The sequence below is a fragment of the Falco cherrug genome, chromosome 6, assembly GCF_023634085.1.
Source record: "Falco cherrug isolate bFalChe1 chromosome 6, bFalChe1.pri, whole genome shotgun sequence".
In the NCBI taxonomy this organism is placed as follows: Eukaryota; Metazoa; Chordata; class Aves; order Falconiformes; family Falconidae; genus Falco; species Falco cherrug.
In genome coordinates this window covers 27,717,811-27,733,530 of record NC_073702.1, presented here as the reverse complement: position 1 = coordinate 27,733,530, position 15,720 = coordinate 27,717,811, and the positions used below count along the sequence as shown (strand labels likewise).

The following is a 15,720-nucleotide window of genomic DNA, read 5'->3' as shown; positions in this document are numbered from 1 at the left end:
AGCGCTACAAAAACTGTCCATACTGGTAAAGGTCTTTGAAGGTTTGGTGCTTAGCAAGCGTGCTTGAAACTATGGCAGTGCCTTATGCTGTGGTTAAGGAATACAAAAGTGAAGCATGACTTTTTCCATTGCTGATACAAGTTGCTGTCCAACTGAGCTGTGTAACTGAGAACAAATTGTCCCTGTGTTGTCAGCAAACATGCCTCTCCAGAACCTGGCTGCTTGTAAGAAAGGGCTTGTGGATTGTGGCAAGTGACCTAGTGACAGTAGGAGGAATGGAAGAGGAAGAATGTGACTGGGAGTTGGGCCTATAGCAAAAATGCAGAATCTGAGAATGAAAGCCAGTGAGAGGAAAGAAGGGTTTGACTTTGGTAAGAAGTAATTGAGATCAAACGAAAAGGACAGCTGAGGTAAAGAGTGAAGACAGGGATTAATTGAACGAGTTACCAGAAAATCTAGAGACTTTTCAGGGTCCAGGGAAAGAATAGAGAGGAGAACGAACTTGGACAGAAAATTTTGGGAAGGTGCCCTGCACTGGGAATCAAGGAATGGCAGATGATGAACTGGATGGGATGGACTGGAAATAGTTGAAGTGCTGAGAATGGCATATGATTGATTGGGAATGACAACTGGAGTGAGTTGTATTGGGAAAGTCAATGTAAGGTTAAGATTTGAAAACCCAGAAGGTAAAGGGGCAAGGGTCAACTGGGCATGATGAGGCTGAGGATTGAAATATACAAAGAGGGCAAGTAGTAGACTGGAGTGGCTTCAAGCTGGGGGGTTGTTCCTGAAATACCAAACTTCAAAGGTAAATGAGTGATTAGAAAACACTTTCCTCTAGAGAATGGGTCTAGTTTCTGGGTTTTGCATTTCCTATGTGTGTGTAAGATACCTGTGAAATCATAAAGTAATGGGAGCCCACCTCTCCATTGTTGGTTCACAGGGCTAGTGTCACAAATCTTTTGTGATCAGGTAGAGTAATTCAGAATCATCACAGATTCCCTCTCCTGCCATGCTTTTCAGTACCTTTGCTGTAGGTGTTTCTGACTTCCCGTTATTTAGATCTGCCATATGTCATGTTTCACAATTTTATATTTTCAGTATTTACCCAACAAACTTATTACAGCTTTTTGATTATTATCATCAACAGTAATAAATCACTTTGGAGTGATTGAAGTCCAAAGCTGTCTTCAAGACATAACAACCTTTATGTTTTCTGATAAACCTAAGGAGGTATTAGAGACCTGATTTGTTCTTGTAAATAGGTACTAGTAATTACAGTATAAACTAACATTAAATCTGTAGTAAACCAATGTGAGGAGAAGGAAAGGACAGTCACAATTAAATGTGAATGGCTTATTTGGGTTCTGGATTATTTGTTGTTAGTACAGACACTTGAGCTGTTGATATTCAGTGCCAAGTGGAGTGTGTCAGGGTTTATTAGTTCAGGTGTGGAGGAGATTAATGACTTCTGCTATGCTGTTGTACCTCTTGCTGTGCAGGTTGTTTGGGAGTAATATAGCCACTTGAGTGGAGTGCCAGTTCATAACTGACAGTTATAAACATATAAATAAATTTATAGTGTATAAAACTAGGATCTGTAATGTGAAGAAACAATGAAGAACCCTGTACTAGATATTGAAAAAGGGAAGGTGATGATCTTCTTTTAAGTAAAGCTGTCTGTATTCTACCTGCAATACCAGGAAAACAAGGACAAGAAAAAGGACCAACATTCAGGATTCTCTCTTTAGCAAAAAATCCCAACAGGATTATTTGATATGAAAATTATAAAGCTACAAGACTGAGTTTAATTAATTAGCCATAAAAAAGGGGGGTTCATAATAACAACATCGGTGCATGATCAGGAAGAGAGTTGATGTCTCTTAGCCACTTCTGTTGAACCTGTTTAAGGAATTAAATATGTAACTGCTGATGTCATGACAAAGCTGAGATGTCATCTTTCTGGTGATTTGTGTGATCGTCTTTACCATATGCTGAATATGAAAAGGTCTGTAAACTCTTCTCTGGGGTTATCTAATGCTCAAAAAATTCTGTTTTATCCAAAATAATCCTTTCTGTGTCACTGTAATTCTTTTTATCTACAACTGTTTGAAGTCACTTGGCTTGAATATCTGTTTCTGTGTCAATTCAAAGTAGACTATTTACTTTAGTTCCTCTTTTAAAACTTCAGTTTCTGTTATCTAAGGTTTTCTGGTTTATAGAGCAGCTTTCCCATTTGGAGTCTCATGAATAGATACCAGATTTTGATACTTTTATAGCTTCTGTTCCTGTACTGAGTTTGTGTTATTCCTTCCCTGCCTTTTATTCTGCAAGCATTTTTTAAAAAATATTTTGTTACTTTAGAACAGGAGTCAGAATATAATATTCCTCGTCTTGAATAGTTTGTGTCAAACTACTTTTTCTTGTGACAGTGCAAATTCTTCTTTGGTTTTGCTGCATTTCTGAATTCTGTGTTGTGGGAGTGGGGTCTGCTTGGACATCTCTCTTGGATGAAAGGAATATTGTAGGTTCTGTGTTAAGCGTGGGAGTTTCACACTGAATCACATTATATAAGGAGAACGCTTTGATATTTTAGTTTTCCAACTTTTAAAATATCACGTGTTAAAAAGCTTGTGAATCGCCAGGGTTCCCTTGCAGTGAGAACTCTCCCTTGCCTTCCTCTTAGCTGCTGACTCTGCGGGGCAGAGGGTTAGCACGCTGGATTGATCTCTTACAGGTACCCTCAACTGAAGAGTTACAGCAGATAATTTGTGTGTGAACTTGAGGGTATGACAGGTGGTAACAAAACCTATGTTGTGTTACTGCTGTATCTGTGGAGGCAGGTTATACCCAGCTCTTTGCTGTCGATACTGCTAATGCTATAGGGAGAGTGATTCCGTGCAGGAGTTACACGTGGTACCTGTGTGTACGGGGCAGCTGTGCCGGCAGGTGGCACCAGCAGAATGACTGTCTGTCCAGCTCTGGCAGCTTCTGTTTGCTTGTTTGTCTCAGCACATTCTGTATTTGTATTTAATGTTAGTGATCTTTTTCACTAGGTGCTTTGATTTTTCAGTATTTCAAAGAATAAGCAGTACTTCAACATAAAAGAAGCATAGTAAAATGGAAAGAATCAAGTAGTCGAGCATTAAGAAAGGAAAGAATAAAACCAGTCTGCAGTTATTTCCCCTCTGTGTATGCATTATGATATATGATTTGTATGATCATATGCTATCTTGCCTCCATAATATTACTGTCTTATAATGTCCAAATTTAATTTTGCAAACTGTATAGACAGGCCATGTAGTAGAGGGGAGGGCCATCTTCTGTCACATCTCAGTGCTATCTGTTGAAAAGAATGCAATAGGAAAACAAAGACAACTGAAAGCTACTGTAGAATTATTTGTCAGTGTGCGTGATGCTGGACTAATTACCTCTATCATACCTTTCACTTGGACAGTATTTGTGCTTCTGTTGGGAGGCGGTATACAGTTCTGTAGGCTGATATTAGTAAATGCTCAAGTGTTCAGAGCAGTATCTGAAGCTAGTGGGAACTCTGTTTTCAGTTGGAATACTCTGGGGGGAAAAAACAGGTATCTCAATTTGGTTACTAAATAAAAATACCTATATCTCTGTGCTTTATTTTTTTATTTAAAAAAAAAAAAAAGCTAAGTAATGTATTCTGATTGTGAAGGATTGTTGGGGAAAGTAAATTTGCAAGTGCTTTTCTGTAGATACTATGATGAATATGGAAGACTATATTGATGAGTATGAAACCAGTTCTGTCAGGAGTAGTGTTTCTTTATTGTATCATACTTCACAGAGATGGGAAAACCTACTGAATGTTAAATTTACCACAAAAAATAAGAACAAAAACCAAAACCAAAATTAGGCTTCAATTTGTGACAGAGGCACTCCTCTGTTGAACAGTCTTTATGAATTGGAACCACTTAGACTTTTCTCTTAGTAACGGGTGGACACACTATATTGTTGTTCTTTTGCAGAGGAGAACAAGCCCATGCTTTGTAATTGTGTCAAATTTTGGAAATAAAAAAATGGTTGAGTCTACATTTTTTGCTTTTGATCCAGATTCTGGAGAAGAATATCTTCACTCTTTTTACTTCCTTAAATTACTTGCTGTAACATCTCACTTCTGTCTTCTTACTTCCAGCCTTTCTCTTTGCAGGTCTAGATCTCTCTTGGGTTGGCTTTCCAGCTGGTATTCTTATTAGTATCAGTATTTACTCCTTTGGGTTTATGTGTTACCTCTTCAAGTCACCTTATCATGTGAAATGCCAGGATGGTTTGCAGAAGTTGCAAAAAGCAAATTTTTAAAGCCCTGAAATGGAATAAAATACATGCGCTTTCTGTAAATGAATTTGTAAAAGAATTAAGTTGTCAGATTAAAGCAAGTTTCTGTTGAATGTTTGCAACTGATTCTTCTCAGACTTGTAAATTAGCCAGCTATGGGAATGTGCTCTCTTGTGAAGGCTAAATGAAACATCCATAACAGCAGAATAAATGTCAGTGCCAGATCTAAATAAATGATATACTGGGAAAAGTCATTGTGGCTCTTGTAGAGAGAAAATATATTTCAAGAAAGTGAGTTCTCAAACAGTCGATGAACGTGTGAAGGCAGCAATGTAATATTTTGAAATTAAAGACATTTTAAGCAAGACTTGATCTAAGAACATTTAAATGTATTAAAATGTAAGGTAATAACAGGCAAGATTGCCTTGGGAAGAACAAAAGAAGGAAGCAAATGACAGGAGTAAGTGTCTCATGAGAAACTTGCAGGTGAGGTTTCCAAAGATAATCCTGGTGTTCTTTGACATACCTGTAAATGGTCTGGCAGAGGCAGAAGATGCAATCGGGGAATATAACCAGGACAGCTGTTTCACAGAGGGTTGTGGAAGCAGCTATGAGTAAATTACTGGTCAAAGTCATTGTGTATATAGGTATCGTAACGTACTAGGGAAAATAATCTCATCTATAATTCTGCTACTGTAGTAATGGGCTGTAAATCTGCATTGAGGAAATTCATTCACAAATCATTGGTGATTTCTCTGAAAAAATACATTCAGTGCTCAACAACAGTCAAAAATGAAACTGTCTTTAGAAGTTACTAGCAAAGCACTGGAAAGAAGGAAGGTATTGTATCATCCAAATCTGTTATGTATCTAAATTCTAAACATTGTGAGATTCTCATCACCACATTTCAAAAAGATTGTACCAAAGTAGAACAGATATTAAAGAGGATGAGGAAGGGCCCTAGTCTCGCATAAATTTTGCTGTGCATATCATCACTGTCTGATTTCCCATGCAGTGAGGAGTCCTAGTTTTGCTTGAATACTTGCTCCTCTCTTTTTTTGGATTCTGAAGTCTTCCGTGGTCTAAGATGTTTGATTAACTTACTTAGTTTCCCCCAAGGCCTTAGTTTTTAATTTCAGTTTGAGGCTCTGAGTTTTTAGTTGTCATACTTTGTTTCTTGATATTTTCTACTGCTTAAGGCTGTAGATGGCAGTGATTTGATATTGCCACCTTGTTGATTAAAAATCATGCTATTAAAGCTGATTGTATGGGAGAGAATGTCTTCTCAGTCCCTTTCCTCATTAAATTTACTCACTAAAATGAGATAATCTGCTGAACACATTTTATCTGTTTATATCCTCCTTATCTCGGCAGAAACCAAAGTCTGCAGTGCTTTGTCTATTGAAAGATGTTCCTAAAAGTCACTAAATCAATTTTGTAACCCTCTTGCCTGTAGGCCTTTGTCCTTCTGCAGCCTGAAGGTGTTAGGAAGAATTTCTGCCTCTGTGAGTTAACCAGTTGTCTTCTAGATGTGGCAGATATACCAGTTGGTCACTTCTTAAAGGTGTTAGTAGCTGGACTGTTTTCTCCAATTAAAGTCTGTTCCATGTGTTAAGGTTTATACAGTTGAAAGTGAAATTCAGGCATGTATATGCCCCTTGAGTTCAAGAATGCAATTCAGAAAATGACCAACTAAATTTTTAAACACTTGAAAAACTATGGATGGTCTGAATTGTTACCCTTGAAGTTCCTGCAACATCTACAGTTCTGCTAGCGTGAATGCCTGGAATTGCTAAACGCGAGGCCTGAGCCGAATCTCCTGGTGCTTACCTTGTGGCTAGAGCCTGTCAGGGTCCTTGAGAGTCTGTAATAGCTGAAGCCCTTAAAAAGCCTAGACAAATAAATGTAGATTGAGCATGTTTGCAGCAGGAGGAAAAGATTAGGTTCAGCACAAAACACAGCAGCAAAGGCTGCTTTAATTTTAAGATAGGTATGTTTGAATTAGTTATACCAAGTGCTGGGGCAGGCTGCATGACAAGTTGAAGGAACCTCTGGTCCTAGTGAGCATGATGAATTCTCTAGGCAGGGACAGGCACTATAGTAAAGTTCCAGTTGGCCTTTGAAAAGAAGATGACAGGGAACACGCTGCACGCTACTAGAACAATGTGATGATCTACCTGCTGTGGAGGGCCCCTTGGGGGAAAAAAGTCAATACAAAGTTTATAATAATCCATGAGAATTTCCTCATGATCATGTGTGGATTGTTTAGCATTGAGGTAGAACATTCACCCATGAATTAGGTAGATCCATGGTAAGTGTTGTCCTCTCCTTCATGCAGTTAGGAGCTAGATTGCTTATCTTTTTGAATATAATTCTAGCCATTACCTGGTGAAACTGTGAGAAATGTAAGGCTGGTGTATCTAGGGAGATAGTTTGAAGAGAGACTGTGACTCACTGTCTCTTTGCTTAAAGATATTCACTGGGGACAGGAGAGTGAGTGTCTATCCCCAGAACTGAATTTACCGTTTGTTTGATGATACAAAATTCAGGTATTCACACAACCTTCTATTCAAGCGCTTCCAGCTGGCTGGTTCTGATGTTACACTGTTTGTCATCCTTGATGTCGTGAGGGACAGTCCTATCTGTTGTTCTTTGCCCAGACTTTGCTCAAACTGGGGTATTAAGACAAGGCTTGTCAGTTCTTTGTGAGGATATCAGCAGATAGTTGCTGGTCCCTGAATTTATGTAACGTGACTATTCTTATGTATTCATTCAAAATACTAGAACATGAGAGCTTGGCTCAGGATAGAAAAAACTCTCATGAGCCATCTGTTCAGATTTAATGGCCTTGAAAACATGCTTTTTGGGAAGCTGAAGGGAACTCTGGAAATCAAGAATCTTACATCTTTGATTTTGGAAAAAGTTATGTCTTCCAGAATGAGAAACTGGTTGTGCTTTCCTCAGAGTTGTAAGTATCCATTATTTAAAACTTAGAAACGTTTAATTTATCCATCACTTGGGCTTAATTTAACCTCTGCAATAAAGTATTTGTGCACGTATGTATGCATGGCTACCTATGATGGATGTCAAATTGGATGGCAAACTGATGTACCGAGGCAGAACACATGACGTTTAGAAGAATAACATAGTAGCTTTCTGTTATTCAGGATTCTGTTTTGTGTGTGGGACTAAAGGATCTAAGCCAGCCATAGCTCATTTTATTACTTTTTTTTTTTTTTATGTTTTTGCAACTCTTAGACCATTCTAAGGAGTAATTTGTGGAAGGTGTCTGCCCTGTCTGATTTATCAATAATGGAAGATACTAGTGTTTCTTCATTTCTTCATTTCTAGATGTTACCTTTCCTGTTTCAGCACTAGTATATGATTTTGCTTGGTTTTTTTCTCATTCTTTTTATTGAAGTTACCCCTTATTGGAAGCAACCACAGAAATATCTCTAGTAATGGTAACCAGAGAAATACTTCATTTCAAGTTACTAGACAACTCATCCTGTTTCTCTTTTTATTTTTTTTTTTTCCTCCTTTTTTTCTTCAGATGAAACTGGTAAAAACTCATGCAGTTACAAGTGGAACAGCAGGTTGATTACTGTAGATTTGGAGTTCTGTAACAGTTTCATTGGTGCTATGTTTTACTGATAAGTTGAGATCTTTTGTGTGATACATCTGTATGAATCAAATTAGGAAATGACCTAGGCACTTTAAAACATTTTTGTTTCGCATACAGTAGAATATTCTTACTTCATTGTTTACTGCTTCAGTTTAAGAAGGTGTATTTACAGCATACTAAAAATACCACCAAGGTATAAGTGGTATGAAATCATTTTATTAAAGAAATTGATTTCATAAAAAATCAGAAAATAGTATTGTGTAGCACTAGTAGTAAAATTTATTTTTCCCCATATAAAGGCTCATTTATTTTTATAGCAATTTGATGACACATCTGCTTGCTTTATTCAGCTGAAAAGAAAATGTTGGTTCTTGGTGTTTTGTAAAATTGCTTTGTTAAATTATTTTCGAAATCGTTCAACTTTTAACAAATGACATTTGATGCTAACATTGGAAAGCAATTTCAGCTAATTAAGTAGATCCTTCTATAAACCATTGGAACATTAAGATGACAAACTGTTCATTCAGGATTATTTTAATTGGTACAATTATTGTAATTTTGTTGCAATTATGTGTTGAGCTAAAAGCTTTTGTTTAAATCATTTGAGGGTTTTTGTTAATATACATAAGTAAGAAGAAAAGAAGTAAAATAAAAACTGAAGATAAGCATTATCTGTCTACTTTTCCATTACAGTGCTTTACACAAGTATCTATTAAATTATTCTTTTAAAAAAGTATGTTACGTGTTTTCAGCAAATCTCTAGCAATGTTAAAATTGAGCAAGATCATTTGAAATTTAACTTTTCTGGAAGGTTATGATGTTAATTCCAGTTTTGACACTGTTTAAATACCTTTTAATAATACCTTTAAAAAGGGTGAAATTAACTTTTGAGGGATTTGCGAGTTGTATAAAATCTATTGATGTATTAATTTAAGAAGTGTAGCTCTTTAGTGATTATAGAAATTAAAAATGAAAAAGCTACGGAAGGTGCCACATTAATCACTCTGATTATAATGTTCTCTGCAATCATCTTTTGCCCAGGCCAGGTTTAAATAAATCACTTCCTTTAAGTAGACAATTTCATATTCCTTTAGACCTCACAGTGAGGCATTACATCTAAATATTTAACCTGCTTTTTGTTTTTCAGTTTCCTATTACTATGTCCTACTTAAAACGCAGGGTACATAAATTCACTGTGTTTCTTACTGTGCTAATAGTCTGGTGTCAGTGTTACAAGGCAGCGCACCAGGCCGCAGCTGGGTGGTTGGTTCCCAAACTGTCTGCTACATAGACCTACCTGAAGCAGGGCATAAAAGAAGACAGAGGACAGGACAAGAAAGAAGTTCAGATGAAAAGGTAATAGGGAGAGAAGGATTGAAGCAAAAGTTGAGCAGAACAAGACAGAGAAGTATTTTTAGCTTTTTTTTTTTACCTTTGTAATATAGGATAATGTCCTATTTCTAAAATACTTTCCAGATAAGTTTAAATGCTTACAGTATGGTTAAAGTGCATTAATGAGATCTCTCAAAACTGCTCCTGTGTGTATTTTCAAATCCCTCTGAGCACTGCCGATTGATACTAGTTTAGAATAGAACACAGAAACCTTAATTTTAACACTATAAACAATTTCAGGAAAAAAAACTTTTATTTTTAACCTGAAAAAGTCAATTCAAGAGACTTCTGTGCTTTTTTGGGGAATTGATAAAGTAGGGAAATAAGATCGGAGATGATGTCTTTTTGTGTCTGCTGAACATCTTTGTCCGAAGTAGAATATTCATTCAAAACCTGAGAACATGGGAGGTTGCAAGGTAGGTAATATGATAAGCTGGAAATGCATCTCAGCTACATACTGCTGGTGGCCCATATCCTGGCTCTTACCTCATGATAAATGTGACATAATCTGTCTTGAAAAAAGAGGAGATAGAACACTTGCTTCATGTTCAGAAGAGGCTTGTGTCTCATATTGATGTAAAAGCCTACCACTGAGCAGTAGCATAGAATATGAAATTCTTTGGAAGCTGATGCTCTAGCATTCCTTGCAGTGACTTGCTCTTATGTCCATGCAATAAATTTGCCACATTAGGTCAACTCTGTCATAAAAAGCTGCTTCAGAAGGGCAAGATATGGAACAGATCAGGTAATCCAAGAAGTGTATAAATGAAGTTCTGTTCTTTGTTTCTGGTTGACTTGAATTTTGGTTCATGTATATGGTTCATAAGTTAATGTAGTATAGCAATTTTGCCTTTTTGCCTTCCTTTTCTGGATAGCATATGCAACAGGTTGATAGATTAGTCTGTGACTTACTCTGAGAAGTGAAACTCATGCTTCTATGAGTGAAGTGTTTGCTGTGGACTTTTGGAGGAAGAGAGTCCTTTTGCCTGGTCCTAAGGTTTAACTGCATGCCATAACGTAGCCCTAGGAAAGAACCTTGTGCTGGAGACTAAGATGAACAATGGCCACTTCTAATGCTAGAGGACCTGCGTATATTTGCTGTATTGATAAAGTCCTACAGGTGGAGGTATTGAATAAAAGAGTCACTGCATAAAGCCATAAAGTGGCTTTGTAACTGACGTTCAGTGATGAAAATACCAAAACCAGATTAATACACTATTTTTGTATTTCACTTGTGTGAGTGATCTTGTTGGACTTGTCAGTTAGTGAGACATAATTACTTTTTTGTTTACAGAGCAGCTTTGAGCAGTCTTAGATTCTTCTGTGCTACTCTGTAGCTTTCCATCTGTGTAATAAATATAGTGATTTTTTTAAAAAAAATTCTTCTGCCTTCTGTAATGCAAACAGCACTGCAAAGCTGTGAATGAATCCAGGCATTTGTAACTGTATTAACACTTTTTTTAATTATAAAGAATGCCAGTGTAGGGTATATTCTGGAAAGCTGTATTAAAACCAGACCTTTTTAATACTGCTCAGTGACAGTACATGATAACTGGGTGTGGGAGATTAGTTTAATAAAAATCAATCTTTTAAGGATCAAAATGTTTTTGCTTTCTGAAATTATCAAAAGCAGGAAGTCAGAAGAGGTGCTTTATCTACTGTTGAGTTGTGAATTGGATAGAGTCAGTTTTGCAAAGCAAGCTTTCCTGAATATCTACAGTAATAGTTTTTTAAATAGCTATTGCATCTGTTCAGTGAAGTCTTCACTGCTTAATATGCACTGAAGGGTTTATGGTTTTCTTCTAGATAGGTATATCAAATTATAGCTTTCTATTTTTTTATCTTTATTAAGATAAAACATTGATTACCTTATGTTTTACTATTAAGTGCATGATGACTTTTTATTTCTGCCTTTATACAAGTGGGTATATGAGCAAATGCTCTTTTTCAATGTTCAAATGACCTGTTGCAAATTTCAGTTTGTAAGAATGTTTGCAGCACTGTTCTTAATATGTTGACAGTACTGCAAATTTTCTGTTTTGTGTGAGAGCTTTAAATAAAAATAAAAAAAATCACCCTTAGACTTGAAGATATACTGACCAGACATGAGAAGAACAGGATAAATAGTTTCAGAGCAAAGCATTATATTATTAGTATTGTTAGGTATTAAGAGATCAGATGTCTAATTAGCAGACTGTTAAGCATGGAAATTTCATATTGCGTTCCAGAGTGGCCCAGATTTTCTGGTTTTCTGTCTCTCGGTATCAAACCTTTAGAAAGAAATTTTTTTTTGTGTAATTTTTAATGAAAAGTTATTTCATTTTTGTAAGCAACATTTTTAGCTTAAACTGTGTTGAGAGAAAAATTTAAAAGGCATGTGATAAATAAAACATGACGTGGCTTCATGCTCATGCCTTCTGTTGCTCTAGTTATTATTTAATAACAATTACTTAGGTCTGTTGCCTTTTATGGAGTGCAGAAGTTAAATGACTCTTGTCCACATAGTTACTTGCTCCTGTAAAACGCTGGGCAGGGCGTGGGATTTAGGTGTGCAAAGAGTAACTTGTAAGATTTCTTTGTTTTCACGTTGAGGAAGGAGGTTTGGAAAGAGTAGGGAGGATGGCCCTTCAGGGTATGAGGACTTGCAGAGAAGTCAACCTTCCTCCTGTCCCAGAGCAGCAGGGCAGGCTGCTCCGCGAGAGAAGGCAAACTGGGAGCAGGAGGGCAGGGGGTTGTCCTCATGAGCAAGAGGTGCAATCGCATAGCAGCCAAACAGAAAAATCAGAGCAGGTTCAGTGACAGAAAGCAGGGACAGCAAACAGCCCAGTGGTCTGTAGCCATGAGGTATATTTTAGGTCAAGCCAGGAAGTCAAGTCAGTGAATGAAGATCAAGGTCAGTAAGGTATATAGATGTAGCTCGGGCAAAGGCCTGAGCCTGAAGGCAGTTCTTGAATCAGGCAAGAGAGGCCTCCAGTGAGGTTTCTTGCAGCTCTCGGAACAGCAGTCCGATCCCAGGTTTCTCAGCTGCACTGTATCAGAGCTGGTCTTGAGCACAGGCAGCGAAACCCCCAGGCAGGGACGGGGGAAAGAGGTGGTAGAGCCTAACATAACCGACTGAACAGGGAACGTGGGCACAGCACAGCCTTCAGTGTGGATGAAGGTAGTGGATGCTGCTGCCACTTTACTACCACCTGGTTGGGTGGTGAAGGACCACGACCGGTGGTGGTGACCATCTCCTGCAGTAGGTGATGAATAAGGTAGGCTATGTCCTGTGTAACCCAACAGCCTGGCATTTTCTCTAAGCAATGCTGGCAACATTCAGTGCTGGACCCGCTGTGGGACCATGATGGTTATTTTCCAAGTCAGTCATGGAAGTGCAAGGTGAACATAAACTAGAAAAAATTTGGAGCAAATTTACCTTCTCTTAAACGGAAGATAAGTTGATGTACCTCTGTGTACTTGTAGTAAATTATTTGAGGGAAAAGTCACAAATAATCCATCGTTGTTGGAATATGTCTTAATCCACACTGAAAGCAGTTTTTAATTACAGCAGCTCATGGAAAGGACACGTGTGGAATAATGGAAGGAATTTTTAAGGTCCTCTTCTGTCAATGTAATGTTCTGTTTTGAGCTCATCCCTTTTAAATCCAAGTAGTTTCTCATGGAAACAGACACTCTGTAACACTGACGGTGTTTGATGTTCTTGATGTAAAGAATAATTCTTCTGCCTCAGGAAAATCTAGCCCCAAAATGAGAATGGGGTGTTCACAGTGCTTTATTTTTAGATCTGCATGCTTTTATTTCAGAAAAAGTAACTCCTAAAGTACTTTACATGCTAACCTTTTATTTTTTATCTGAGAAGTACAGGCACATACGGTTTTTGTGGCTCTTTGCCAGAAGATTATCATTTACATAAATATTTCTTTCAAAGGCGTAGTTTAAGACATTGAGCTCAGGAGGTTAGAATAGAGACTTCAATCTGCACACCAGCAGTTGGGCTATTGGCTTCTGAACAGTAGCTTTGTTCATCGTATTCAGAACACTGTTCTCATTCAGACTTAAGTAGAGCTGGCATTAAAATTCAGCTAATTTGTTTCATGTGATTCATCAGCTGTGTGTTTTGTTTAAATCTATGTCACATTCTTTTTGGCTTTTTAGTTTGTAGATTTAAGTGTTGAAGTAGGCCACTCTTTTAACTCTTCAGTCCCCGACTTAAAAAGTGACTTAATTTTCATTTTGTCAGTGTTGAACTCAAGCGTGGAAGAATCAACTGTTTCTGTTCTTCAAAACTAACCTACTTCTGGGTGTCAGGCTTCTCTTCTTACAGAAGACGCCACCTTTTATTCTTTTCAGGCTGGAGCCTGTGAAGCTTTACATGCATTGAGCTTCCCTAAAGTGGATAATCCTACTGCCATCCTGGTGACATCTCATAATAATTTACAAAGGATTTACCTTTGTTGGAATAGGCTACTCTTACTTTTATGCTTTATATTTGTTATGTTTTCCTATGCTGTAGAAGTAACATCTCATTGTGAGTAAATTTACTTGTAGATACTACTTGTGACAATGTGGCAGTTTCCTCCATCTATTAGGTTTGTGGTCCGTTCAGATATTTTCTGGTAAAATCTGGTATAAGAATTTGTTGATTCAACTTTTAGTATAGGGCAAGACTGTCCTAAAAGATTAGATTGAAAGATTAACACACAGTTAAAATACATTTTTAATGTAAAAAGTTGCACTTACTTCAAGCATCTAGCATTGGTGCTCAGTTCTTTTATTTCTTGTAATGTTAAATGCTAAATATTCTGTGTAAAACTGCCACTGTTGTCTCTGGAATAATCCCATGGTACATAAATTTCTACTTTTTATGAAGGATCTAAAAATAAAGATAGAAGTTTGTTGCTTTTAAAAAGCTAACAAATTGTGAAATAAGGTAAGATAGTTCAGCTAATGATAGACTTAGTTCATAAGCTGTATTCTGATACAACCAGATTTATGTTTAAGTGTTCTTTTCATAGATACATGTGTGTATTTATTTAATGTAAGAGATTCTTCATTGCGCTTTGACAAGTTACTGGGTATACATGAGGGCTCCTTCCTCCCTTTCCACCCATGCATCAATGCACTCCTTTCCCCTGTGACAGCACTGACAGTTGCCTTAGCTGCTTTAATTGCCCAGTAATCAGAGAAAACTCTTACACTTCTTGTGCTATGCTAAGTTCTTTTTAACAAGTTACAGCAGCTCGCACAACAGTCGATTATGCTGTCTCCCCTTTTCATGGAGCTGCAATCAAATTATGTGTTTGGGAAAAGCCATTAACTAGTGAGGTGCAAAATTCATTTTGTGTTTATAATAAGTTTGTTTGGGGTTTTTTTCCTTATAACTTTTTTCTATTTTTACTTTAGATACAGTGTGGTTACTTCACTGGTATCCATACAGAGCGCTGTAACTGTCACTTTATAGTCATTACTAAGCCATGCCAACCATTCTCGCTGCATTCTTTCACAGTTTCCATTTTTATTATAATGGCTGTGAGAAACATGTTTTCATTTTAGTAATCTTTAATTTAGATTATAATTTCTCATTTGGTATCAGATAAGATACCAGTCATGATACTATGAGATGGGATGTCGAATAAGATAGGTCCATCTGACCCATCATGTCAGCCTCCATCACTTGCTTGCACGTGGTAGCTTTTCATAAACTTCCGCAAGGCTAACGTTTAAGCCTTCTCCTTGTTCCTTCCTGAAACTCTCCTTTATACTAGTGCTTACAACCCCACCACCCCCACCATTGCTTAACAAGTCATAATGCATCAATAGTCCCTTGTATTGATCGTGTCTCGTTGTTTTGTTGTTCTTTATTTGTGGCTTCTTGTCTTAGAAGGTGAATTACTTGAACGCAGGCAGTTGTTTTTCCACTTTTTACCATGAAATCATACACAGTTGAGTTTTGATCAGTCTTTAAGATACCCGAGTGTTCCTGTTACAAGAAATGTTAGTTTAAAAATGAGATTTTTAACCAATCGAATTTTTGATTGGGGTATCAGAATGTGGATGGATTTTTGAAGTTAATGTTGACAAATGTTAATTTCCCCTTACGCTGGATTTGATGTTACTGATCTGTAAGTTCCTGATCTGATTTTAGCCTTCTGTATGACTTCTTTGAGATTTCTCTGAAGCATGCAATTAGGTCAGATTACATAGCTGTTCATGATTTTTTGCGTATTAGAAAATGTTAAATTGTTCTTTCTGCGGACAGTGCAGCTCCTTACAGGTTCTATTCATTTTCTGGAGAACAGGGAGAATGGATGAAAGTGTACTAGTATTTCACCCTAGAGTATCCCTGTGCAGATGGAAGTCATACTTCAATAAATATAGTTTATCATTTATCT

The 15,720-nt window shown here is 37.2% G+C and overlaps 1 protein-coding gene across 3 annotated transcripts in view; it reads left to right on the top strand.

Annotated features, from left to right (window-relative positions):
* KIDINS220 (kinase D interacting substrate 220) overlaps positions 1–15,720 on the top strand; it is an 80,732-nt gene that overhangs the window by 41,228 nt on the left and 23,784 nt on the right. The gene's annotated exons all lie outside the window — the stretch shown is intronic.